A 13,037-nucleotide genomic window follows, 5' to 3' on the forward strand; every position below is an offset into this window, starting at 1 on the left:
ATATCAGTATGAATTAATTGGTTCACAGGAGAAAACATTTGGCCTATCCACCCTAACACCTTGTCTTTATAAAAAGTTATCAAATTCATCTCTGTATTTAAAGTGATGAAGGCCGTATTAGTTATTATGTTTGTCAGATTTGAAGCAGATTGGGGCAACTCCAAACCACAAGTGAATTATGCCTTTTTCCCCTAGACTTTCTAAACTGGGTCCTTTAGATCACTTCTTATTACTCCTTGAGCAGAAATTCAGGGTGAGAGTGGGAACAAGGATGTGCCTTTGTTTAAGAACCCTAAGTGGGCAGGGCTTTGGTCTTGCCTGGGCACCTCCCCCACTGTTGCCAGCATCTTGCCAGCCACCCTCATCTCCAGCTTGTTGGCCCACAGAAGGAAAACACCCAGGGCAGGCCTCAATTCCTTGTCCTGCCTCACTCTCCCTCTCAAAGGTGAGCATGGAGCAAGGGCAGGTTGGCTGGACAATTAGTTGAGTACTGCTTGGCCGGAAACCGTGCGCAGTTGGGCGACAGCGGATCAGAGCACTGCTTGGCTAGGGTAGGAGAGGCGGACAGTCTCCTGTTATCATACCCACCCCCTGGCATCTGTATGAGGCAGGTTAACAATCAGAATTGCCTGTGGCCTGGGATTTCCCTGGTGCTCCAGTGGCCAGGACTCTGTGCTCCCAATGCAGGGGGCCTGGGTTCCATCCCTGGAAGTGGAACTAGATCTCTTATGCCATGACTGAAGATCCTACACACTGCAAGGAAGATTAAAGATCTGGTGTGCCACAGCTAAGACCTGGAGCAGCCAAATAAATAAGATTTTTTTTTTTTTTTTAAAGAATTGCCTGTGGTCTAAAGATGGCCAGATTGGGTGGCAGTGGGCACGAAAGGGTAGGGAGCACTGGGGGTGGATTTGGCAACACGTGGCTTAACTTCTTGAAGCCCTAGAGTGAAGGGGGACAGCTGACTGGGTCCTGTCCAGGACATGCATCCTACCACCTCCCGTCATGGGACCTGGGAACCTGGGGAGATTCTCACCAGGTCAGCACTGTTTAGCTCCTGACAGTGGCAGCAAAAGTGGGAACCATAATTAAGGAAATTTATAATATATTTTACTCCCTTGGAATCCACATTCCCCCATATAACACGTGTATTAATTTGCTACAGCTCCTATAACAAATTCCTACACATGTAACAGCTTCAACGTGACAAGTATATTAGGGTACAGTCCTGCAGGTCAGAAGTCTAACACGGGTCTGCTGGACCACGCTCCTTCTGGAGGTACCAGGGCAGGATCAGTCTCCTATTCCAGCTTCTAGAAGCCCTTTCCCCTGTCTTCAAAGCTAGAATGTGGTGTTGCCGGTCCTTTCGGTTTTTTTCTTTTATTATAATAATTTTATTTATTTATTTATTTTTGGCTGTACTGGGTCTTCGTTGCTGCACAGGCTTTTCTCTAGTTGAGACGAGCGGGGGTTAGCTTCCTGCAGCGCACAGGCTTTTCTCTGCGGTGATTTCTCTTGCTGCGGAGCACAGACTCTACAGCGCAGGCGCCGTGGTTGTGGTGCCCAGGCTTTGTTGCTCTGAGGCATGTGGGATCTTCCCAAACCAGCGATCAAACCTGTGACTCCTGCGTTGGCAGGCAGTCTTTACCCCTGAGCCACCAGAGAAGCCCCTCCTCTCCTTTCTGATATCCTGTCTTCTCCTCAGGCCCCTTGTGGTTACAGTGGGTCCGTCTGGATCATTCAGAATAATCTATCCAGCTCAAAACCCTCAATTTAATCATAGCTGCAGAATTCCTTAAACCAGGTAAGGAAACATATTTGCAGGTTCCGGGGAGTAGGATTAGCGGACATCCGTGGGGGCCATTGTCCACCTTTACAACGCATGAATCTGATTTTCCATCTTCACAATGTGATCTTCAAACCCATTTACAGAAATGAACAGACATATGTTATATTAAAGTTGAGAGCTACCTGCAGTGAGGTAGAAAAAGATTTTATTAGAAAATAAAATATGCTCTCTGCTCCCAAGAGGTACTACTTGGTTTTGGTTTGTTTTAAAACCTCTCCTACTCTTTTAAAATAGAATGGGGAACCAGAAAATTGGGAAAGCAGAGGAGACACTGAGAAAGACAAAGCTACTAACAGGTATTCTAAGATCAAAGAGAGCACTAGTAAAGCTACTTCTTGTCTTTTAAGTGTGAACAGGTGGCAAATTATCTTATAAGAACTGTAAATAAAGGCAAGGGATTTTTAACCAAGTTGCTTCTGAAGTTTATGTGTTTTTTCTTTCTTTCTTTTCTGCTCAAGTCTTCTTATTTGTTTCTGAAATTGAAAAGTTTTGTATCCAGGATAAAATTTGAATCTTTGATCCAAAAATAAAACATTATATATGATTATCAAATATTTCCTTGTCCTCACTTAAGGAAGCTGTTGTAGGACAATTGTCTGTGCTACTTAGTATTACTGGATATTTATCAGAATAAAATTGCTGACCCTTTTTAATCTAAAGGTAAATCTTTCTGGTGAGCAGACAGAAGTGATCTCCTTAAGCCAGAAATGAAACCAAGGTCAAATCAAATTAGAGTTTATTACATTTAAGAAATTGAGAATGGGGTTTTTCTATATTTAGTTAAACACGTGGCTTTACCAATGTTACTTAATATTTGTATGTGGCTGCTTTCCTAGGGAGTTATACCATTTGTTGAAGGAAAAAATGATAACTAAGTGAGAAAGACAACTAACTTCTCTGTCAGTAATCCCTGTGATGGTATTTCTTCTTCCAGGAGGCCATCCTAAAGCATTATCTGGGGACAATGTGGCCTGCTTCTGGGTAAAATTCACAGGAATTTTAGATAAAAGTCCCTGCAAATTTAAATTGATAAAGTAAATGTAAATGTCAGATTTCATCCTGTAGATAGGAATGCAAAGGAATTCTAAATGTGCTTTTGGGACAGGTTGAATTTACTGACCGCTCAAGATAATATATCTAGGGGAAAATCTTTAAAGGGAACCACAGTCGTATACAAATCTCCTTTCTTCCTTCACTGTCTCTTCCCCATACTCGGATCTATTGATCTAAATGGTAACAATATTTATATTTGTGCAGCATGTATTCTGTGTCAGACACCGCTCTGAGCATTTTACATACAATATTTCACTTGATCCTCAATAACACTGTATAATTGGAGAAGGGCATGGCAACCCATTCCGGTATTCTTGCCTGGACAGAGGAGCCTGGCGCTCACAAAGAGTTGGACATGACTGAGCAACTAACACACACACTCACAATGCTGTATGATGGATACTATTATCCTCCTTTTATAGACGAGGAAATCAAATTTAAGTAATTTTCCCAAGGTCATACAACAAAGTGACAGAGGCAGCTGGAGTATGAATGTTTGACCGCAAATTCCACACCCTGAACCAATGCACTGAAATTTTGCATCTTTTGCCAGGACACAGCTTCTAAATTCCAGGTGGAATTTTTGCATCATAGATATTAATAAGGAGTATAAATGTCACGGAACTCCCAGTTTAGCTGTTTTTGTTTCCCTCTGCCTGGTCATGGGACAAGAGGCGGCCCCTCCTGGATTTGCAGCAGGCTCCTTTCTCTCCCCCAGCTGTGAATAGAGAGCCTTCAGGTTGCTGAATCACTCTGTGGTTTTCCTTCCCCACTCTGAACTCACAGAGGCCCGTTTCACATTCAATGAATTCTGTATCTATCAGCCAGCTTGTAAGCAGTGTGACTGTCACTAAAGAAATGAAGGAATTTTACACTCTCTTTCAAAAGCAAACAAACCTGGACATCCCCCTGAACTTTGCAGCGAGCCCAGGAGTGAAGGCGGCCCCCGCGCTATGAAAGTGGACGTTGTGCAGAGGAAAGGCAGTGTTGCTTTTGGAAGTTCGCGGGGACATGCTAAGCTAACTTTGATCCCTTTTTCTGGCGCCCTGGCTCCTGAAATCACCCTCTGCTACCCAATCAGTTGATGAAACACTCTGATGATTTGATATGCTTGATTTGAGGTGCCAGGAATGCCTAGATGGTATGCATGACCCGGGACTGTCACATGGGGTGGGGCTGCCGGTTGATCCACCCAAGAGAGCTCAGTCTGCTTACCCCTTGATGTTCGTGTAAACACAAATTAGTTTTAAGTGAATTTGTGGAGGGCAACATGTGAAGGCAAAAAAGGGACCAACCTTGACTCCTGTGCTAAGAATGAAGGATGTTAAAGGTGGATTGTGTTGATGGGGACTTCAGGTCCTATTTAGCACTGGCTAGATCAGTTCTTCTCCCTCAGCCTGCCCCCTTAAGACGCTACCCAGATACCTGGGTTCAAAGCTTGGGGCCTAGGAAAATTTCAGAATTTAGTACAGATGGCAGTGTGCAGACACAGATTTGGAAGCATGAGAAAAGAAGAGAAAATCTCTAGGTCCAAAGGCCAAAGCCTCTCTCTTCTTCTCCCCAGTACCATCAGGTAATCTTCATTTGTTGTTATTCAGTTGTGAAGTCATGTCCAACTCTTTTGCAACCCCATGGACTATAGTCTGCCAGGCTCCTCTGTCCAAGGGATTTCCCAAGCAAGAATAATGGGGTGGGTTGCCATTTCCTTCTCCAGGGGATCTTCCTGGACCAGGGATCGAACCCACATCTTCTGCATTGGCAGGCAGATTCTTTAGCCTTGAGCCACCAGGGAAGTCCAATTTCTTCCTTTACTTCTCCTTTTTCTTTTTTTAAAACTCTGTTCAAGAGCAGAACAGTGACTTAATGGGTGACACAGAAAAAGAACAGCATTAGACAGCAACAGTTCTCAGTGCTATGATTAGTAGTTGCTGCTGCTTGTCATAATACATCAGAAAAACAGCAACCCATCTGTTCCAAATTGATATAGCAAAGGCTCTGAGAGAAGTGTTTATCCAGCTTCTATGGGAAAGTGTCTGCATTTTATGGCATATTGACATGTGTGCCCATGTAGCTAAAAGATGTCAGATGCCAGCTTACTACCTAGCTGTGTATCATGTAACATCTGTCACCACAATAGAAGAGTTTGACAAGTGGGCTGTTTTAGCATGAAAATGTCCAAGTGGGAGGAAGACTCTCCTCTGCTGAAAGTGAAATGTCACTTCAAATCTCCAACACCACTTGGACTAGTCTGTACTGAGGATATAATGGGAAATGGAATCAAACCACCTCTCCAACCCACAAAACAAATTGCTCTAACGCTGTGTGTTGGCGTCTCCCAGGCACTTCTCACTGGTGGTAATTAGCAGCACATAAATGCTAATGACTAATTAGCTTGGCCTACTTGATTCAGGAGAATCAAAGTGAACTATTGTCCAAAAGCCTGACTTAACAGATAAATATAGACAGTAAAAGTGCAAGTTTTAATAGCTTTCAATAACTCCTGGGTTGGGGGAGCAGTAGGTGAAGGGAGAGCCAGGGTGGGGGGGAGGGTGGTTGGGGGGGAGAGAGGGTATGTGAATAAATTAATGTTATTTACATGTTAGGAGAAAGAACTGGGTAATTCTCAGCCTCTGATTGCCAAGATCTCAGAAAAGAAATTTAATTCACAGAGACATATGAATTTTCTCTGTATACATTGATGTGAAGCTCTGTTTTTCCTCTGTTGTCAGAGGCTGTGATACCTAAAACTTACTGCAGGAACATCTGGTATCCTTAATAAAACATGTCAGATAAATGGGTGGCTTCTGCACAGCATATGTGGATACAGGGGGAAATAAATAATTCACTTTTCTGGAAAAATATCAAGGTCAAAGAGATGCCTCTTTACAACAAGTTGTTAATGAGGTGTCACAAGGCTGCCTACTAAAGGCCCCCGTACTGCATCCTTGAGTGAGTGAAGATTCTGGAATTTATTAAAGGATGTTTCAGGGACAGCAGTGAGTTACCACAATGGACTGGAAGGCTTGTCTTAAAGCCGAGTGGGCCAAACAAACATAGTTATGACTTGTAGGTTTGTTGGTTTGGGTACATGTCTTTAGAGAAGGGAAGGTTATAGGGAATGAAAAGTCTTCCCTCTCCCTGTCCCCAGGGGACCTCCTGGAGCGGCACTAGGGGGTGGGGATGGGGGAACTGCTTTTTGGAATATTTTTATTCCCTACTGGATTTCTTCACCTACCTGACGTAATCGATTTTTCTTAGAGAAACCAGGAGGAGGGCTTGGATTTTTGTTAGTTTATCTTACATTTATGTGCCTGTTTTCAAGCCTTGTTGATTTGTTTCATATAACTGAAATGCTTTTTTCCGTTGGGAAACTGGAGTAAAGTTTAGCTTCACTTTTATATTATTTTCAGTCCTTTAAAGGGGTTAAAATGGTTCTTCAGGGATGAAATCGAATCCATATGACCTTTTTCAACGTCATTCAAGCACCTAAAACCTGAATGGCATACATCTTACTATCTCAGAGTCTTCTCATTTTATTTTGACATTGTAAGCGAGGACCTTGGATACTCAAATATGTATTCTAATTCCAATTTCTCAACATCAGTCTCATCATAAGATACATTTTATAATAGCCCCACCAAAAGTAGTGTGAGCTTTGGTTTTTTTTTTTTTGAAGCTATTATATTTGTATACCCCATATACTGCCGTTGAACTGTAATATGTAAACACAACAGTGCTATGAGATCCAGAATCATTTAAGAGTTCTGGTTATTGAAAATGTGGCTTGGGAACTCCCTGGCAGGTCAGTGGTTAGGACACTGTTCTTCCACTGCAGCGGGCCTGTGTTCAATCCCTCATTGGGGACCTGAGATTCCACAAGATGCTCAGCATAGCCAAAAAAAAGAAAATGCAACTGTATTCTGACCATGTCAGCCAAACATCTTGTCACTTCTGAAATCCTGGTTACAATAAAATTAAGGAGATAAGTTAATATTCTTAGGATCCTGAAAGTCAGAGATTACTTCAAAACCCTAACATAGTTTAGAAAAATAACCTTCAATGTCACTGCATAATCTCATCACACACATATCACAAACACCAGGGCCAAACAGACAGGATAACAGCCTAGCACCCCTTCAGAAAGGGGTGATTTACTCTACTGAGGGCTAGCTGAGTAGTTTACAGTTCACATAATGCTATTTGGAACTTCATTTTCACGGGCAAGAGTTTTTCTTGGAATAGTCATGTTCTACTAATACAGACAGTGAATAGTAATATCACGTTAATAAAGACAGCAGACTACGTGGGTACAGCTGGTTGGGTCTCATTATGAAAATAGCAAAATGTACAAGAATAAGATGCTGTGAGATCATCATTCTTTCCTCACCCCATACTCATCCATTTTCTTGTATTTTTCTGTTTCATTTAGTCTGTTTTTCAGATGAAATGTATTTTGTCTGTTTCATGATGTTTCTACCCACCCTGACAGCCAGGCTGAACACCAGAGGACCAGCCTCGACTCCTGGCTAACGTTTAAACTCTTGCCTCTTTAAGGTGCTATGTGTTTCCTGAATCCTTTGGCTCCTCTTCATTCTTGGTGCAAACTCTCCTCCTCCATCACCTGGCTATAGCAATACCCTCCTAACTTCCCATCTCAAGTCAGGTAAGTATCCCCTGCATTAGCAGGTGGATCTTTATCACTGAGCCGCCTGACTTCCCTTATGTATGTGTGTGTGTGTGTTAATTGCTCAGTCGAGTCCAACTCTTGTGACCCTATGGATTGTAGATCGCCAGGTTCCTCTGTCCATAAGGATTCTCCAGGCAATATTGGAGTGGGTTGCCATTCCCTACTCCATCCCTTATGTATAGTAGTGTGTATATACTAATTCCAAACACCTAGCTTATCCCTCCCCGCCTCCACCTTTCCCCTTTGGTAACTAAAAGTTTGTTTTCTAAGTCGATGAATTTGTTTGTCTTGTAAATATGTTCATTTTGTATCTTTTTTTTTTAGATTTCACATATAAGTGCTAACATGTATTTGCCTTTCTCTGTCTGACTTCAGTTAGTATGATAATCTCTAGGTTCATCCATGTTGCTCCAAATGGTATTATTACGTTTTTTTAAATGGTTGACTAATATTCCATTGTATTTATGTACCACATCTTCTTTGTATTCATCTGTTGATGAACATTTAGGCTGCTTCCATGTCTTGGCTATTGTAAATGGTGCTGCAATGAACACTGGGGTACATGTATATTTTTGAAACATGGGTTTTTCCAAATATATGCCCAGGAGTAGGATTGCTAGATCAAATGGTAGCTCAATTTTTAGTTCCTTAAGGAACCTCCATACTGTTCTCCATAGTGCCTGTACCAATTTACAATCAGGAATACATTCAATAGATAGCTCTAACCCCTACCCCACTGCTAAATCACTGCCATTTTACTTCTGAGTGAGTGGTGACATTTCTGTCCTTGGCTAACTAAAGGGATAAAAGACAAGGTGATAATCAGCGATGAGGGGAGGATAACTAGAGCACACATTAACTGGAGATCAAGAACACTGATTCTTTTAAAATGGAGTCAAACTTTTCTAACAAGCAATGTTTCCAAGTAAAAGAGTACCTACACAAATGGGAGTCTCAAAGAGTCAGACACAACTGAGAGACTGAGCTTTGACCAGACCTAAAGCCAATCACCATGAAGGAGAAGGAGCTATACATGTGGCCTCTTTAGCCACACCTGACATTCAGATGTGAGCACTAACCATTCATTTAGCACTTGCCTTGTACTCCAGTTTGTGCTGGGAACTGTGGGGACAATAGGGCTTTAAAAAATAAGGTGTTTGTCATCAACGAATGTAAGCTGATGTCTGACTCACATCTTCAAATTAGTATTTCATTCCCGTACATCCCCACACATGTATGCATTACCACATATAAAATAGGTTATTAACAAGGACTTAATGAATAGCTCAGAGAACTATACTCAAGATATACTCAATATCCTGTAGTAATCTAAATGCGAAAAGAATCTGGAAAAGAATAGATATATGTATACATGAATCACTTTGCTGTATCCTTGAGATGAACACAACATTGTCAATATATGTCCATATATATTGGCAACTATATGCCAATATAAAATAAAAATGACTTATGAAAAAAGGAGTAAAAAGAAACAAGAAGTCCCACTTGACTCCAGTTTTATCACCTGTGGATACTCTTGGTGTCCTGCTCAAATTGCTTTCATCCCTTTCACCCCCTCTGTTCGTCCACCCCTGGACTGTGCATGCTTTTCTGGGACTGTAATGGAAAGAGGACTGTCCTTTGGCAATGGAACTGCCTAGCCCAAGGAAAAACAGGAACTGCCCAAGAGTCTTTGTTTCCCCCAGGGTGGCCAGTAGAGGACAACTAACCGGTGTGGGAATAAAAAGCACCAGCTACTTTCCTAAAGGTGGGGCAAATTCGGAGGTGTAATTTTTTTCTTTTTGGTGAAGTACAGTTGATTTATAATGTTGTATTAGTTTCAGGAATACAGCACAGTGATTCAGTTGTTTTTTAGTCAATAAGTCATGTATGAACCTTTGGCGACCCTGTGGACAGTAGCCCGCCAGGCTCCTCTGTCCGTGGGATTCTCTGATAACTCAGTGGGGAAAGAATCCACCTGCAATTGGACTCGGGTTCCATCAGGAGACTCGGGTTCGATCCCTTGGTTGGGAAGATCCCCTGGAGGAGGAAATGGTAACCCTTTCCAGTATTCTTGCCTGGAGAATCCCTTGGACAGAGCTGCCTAGAAGGTTACAGTCCATAGCATCGCAGAGTCAGACACGACTGATCAACTAAGCACGCACACACACACACACACACACTTTTCCAAATTCTTTTCCCTTTTATAGGTTATTGAGTAGAGTTCCCTGTGCTACACTGTAGGTCCTTGTTCATTCTCCATTTACATATAGTAGTGTGCATATGTTTTTCCCAAACTCCTATTTTATCCTTCCAATCAAGCCCCATTCCCCTTTGATAACCATAAGTTTGCTTACTATGTCTGAGAATCTACTTCTGTCTTTGTATGGCTTACCTTACTTAATATGATAATCTCTAGGTCCATCCATGCAAATGGCATTATTTCATTCTTTGTGTGTGTGTGTGTGGTTGAGTAATATTTTGTAGTATATATGTATTGTACCTCATCTTCTTTGTCCAAACATCTGTGACGGACATTTAGGTTGCTTCCTTGTCTCAGCTATTGTAAATAGGGCTGCTATGAACTAAGGTGTACCTTTCAGACTGAATCTAGGACTTAACTTGAAACTGCTCCTGTGTTTGACGTCTTAGCTTCCCCCATCCTGTTTCTCCTACTTCCTTATTGGCTTCTTCTGGAATCATTTCCTTAAAAAAAAAAAATCCCTTGAACGTAAACCCTTGGTTCAGGGTCTGCTTCTGGGAGAACCCCTGAAAAATCCCTTCATCAGAATTCCATCTAAAATAAAGATTGGTGCTCGCTTCGGCAGCACATATACTAAAGTTGGAACGATACAGAGAAGATTAGCATGGCCCCTGCGCAAGGATGACACGCAAATTCGTGAAGCGTTCCATATTTTTTTAAAATAAAAAAAAAAAAAAAATAAAATAAAGATTGGACCATGTCACTCTCCTGCTGAAGCCTTCCTAAGTGCTTGTTACCTAGGTGACATCTTTATTGGACATTCGAGGTTGGCAGCTATCGGCATTACCTACCAAGTCTCCCCTAGCCCAGTACCTTAACCTAGGGAGCAGTGGGGTTGAACCTCCCTTGTCTCCTGCTTGGTTTCTGATGTTCCCATTTTCTAAGAAATTTCTAGAAGCCCCTCACCTTCCAGGGCTCCCCGGATGGATTGAGGCTCCCCGGATGGATTGAGGCTCCTCTTTTGTACTCTTGTAATAACTTATCAATCACTTTCAAATGTGTTCCATTTACTACATTGTATTACAATTCTCTTGTTTGTCTCCCCAGCTAGAGAGCAACATCCTCAAAATCAGGGAGCATGCCTTCACCATTTTAAAATCCCCACTGGCTAGCACAGGGCCTAACACATAGAAGGCTGTCATTAAAGTTTTTGAATGAATTCACGTAACAGTTCTCTCACGCCGAGTAACCAGAGATAGGAAAGTAATTATAGCAGTATGTGCTCCAATTCGATCACGTGGAAAGTAGAAACACACTCTTAGAATAATAAAAATGCAAAGACTTTCAAAATATTTATGCTTCTGGCAGTCAGGGTGTCACTACAGTGGTTACACTGATTAATCATACGTATTAGGACTTTATCCTATAGTATATACCTTGGACTTTTTTGCTCAAAATTCTTTGACTCCATTTTAGATTATATAACTGGCTGGTTAGAGCCTTTATGTAACCATTGTTGTTTTTTTAGTGGCTTTGTTTACAAAATATTTTTTTTTTAACTTAGTGGTTTTTGTGGACTACACAGGACTGCTCCCTGATCTACCTCCTGCATCAGGAACACAGCCTACTAGTTCCACAGCAACCACTCAGCACCATGCCTCATTCCTTGGCTGGGTTGGCATAAGTGAAAATGCCACAGGAAAAACAAGAGAGAGTGCTAAAATAAGCTCCCTTGGTTTCATCCTGCCAAAAACTATTTGGGAGAGTAATTCAACATCCATCAAATGTGCAAATGTCAAAATTAGGTGGAAAAGAAATGTATTTGCTATTTTTAAGGAGAAGTCACATCCCATTAATTGGAGAAGAGTGTTTGCAACATTCAGAAACTCGACAATAGGGTTTGTGGCGTGGGGAGCCAGGGTCACAATGAGGAGAGAGGTCAGAGCAAACGTGGTCCACAGACATTCAGCTGGGCAAGGGGAAGTTTTCCTTTATCTAAAAGTGGTCCACATCTGGAAGACAGAGAGAGCTGGGAGCACCGAGAGACTCAACACAATCAAGGGTCCTTTCCTGTCTTATGATTCTCAGACTATGGTCTACCTGTCACTCACTCCCATCCCCTCTTGTCTACTCAAGGACATCGTTATCTTTTTTCTTCCCCACATCATCAGTTTTTCCTTTCTACTGGACCATGCCCATCAGTATCAAGGCAGTTATTTCTTCTATGTGTCTTCAATCCTTTCGTAATCTTCCCTTTCCCCCAGTGGCTCCTCTGCCATTTCACTTCTCCCTAACAAAAGTCCTTTTAAAAGTTTTCTCTATTGCTGTCTCTGATCTCTTTCTTCATGTTCCCAGTTTATCCCTCTCCAGTGAGGTTTTCCGGAGAAGGCAATGGCACCCCATTCCAGTACTCTTGCCTGGAAAATCCCATGGTCGGAGGAGCCTGGTAGGCTGCAGTCCATGGGGTGGCTAAGAGTCAGACACGACTGAGTGACTTCGCTTTCACTTTTCACTTCCATGCATTGGAGAAGGAAATGGCAACCCACTCCAGTGTTCTTGCCTGGAGAATCCCAGGGACGGGGGAGCCTGGTGGGCTGCTGTCTAAGGGGACACACAGACTCAGACACGACTGAAGCGACTTAGCAGCAGCAGCAGTGAGGTTTTTGCTCTCTTTCTCCATCAAAATCTGCCATTATCAAGGTACCATTGACCATCACGTTGCTAAAACCAATGGTCAGTTCTCAGTCCTCAACTTACTTGATCCATCAGCAGCATTTAGCACAGCTGCTCATGCCCTCTTTAAAAACACTTCCTTCCCCTTCAGGGCTTCTAGGAAAAACGTGCCTCCTGGATTTCCTCCTAGCTCACTGGTCCCTCTTTCTTTGTCTCTATGCTGATTCCTCTTCATCTGTTTGGCTTCTTGACATTGAAGTGATATATACTCAGTCCTTTGAACTCTTTTCTCTCTACTTTCTTAATGAGTTCATCCAGCTTTGTGCTTTAAACACTCTACATGCTAATGACTTCCAAAGCTAAATTTTCAGTCTAGAATTCTCCCTGACCTCTAGATTCATCTCCACTTGGGTGTCTAAGATGCATCTCAAACTTAGCATGAACTCCAAATAAATTCCTGGTTTTACCCTGAAAATCTCTCTCTGAAGTTTCCCCCATTTCAGTGATAAGAGTCACTTAGGCTTAAGGTTTAGGACTCATCCTCAATTTCCTCTTTTACTCACACTTCAATC

The 13,037-nt window shown here is 42.2% G+C and overlaps 1 non-coding gene across 1 annotated transcript; it reads left to right on the forward strand.

Annotated features, from left to right (window-relative positions):
• Positions 1-10,401: 10,401 nt before the first annotated feature.
• Positions 10,402-10,508, forward strand: LOC122451572. Its single transcript, XR_006272466.1, has one exon. It is a non-coding gene; the product is annotated as a U6 spliceosomal RNA (small nuclear RNA).
• The last annotated feature ends 2,529 nt before the right edge of the window (positions 10,509-13,037 follow it).

The sequence above is a fragment of the Cervus canadensis genome, chromosome 12, assembly GCF_019320065.1.
Source record: "Cervus canadensis isolate Bull #8, Minnesota chromosome 12, ASM1932006v1, whole genome shotgun sequence".
Lineage (NCBI taxonomy): Eukaryota > Metazoa > Chordata > Mammalia > Artiodactyla > Cervidae > Cervus > Cervus canadensis.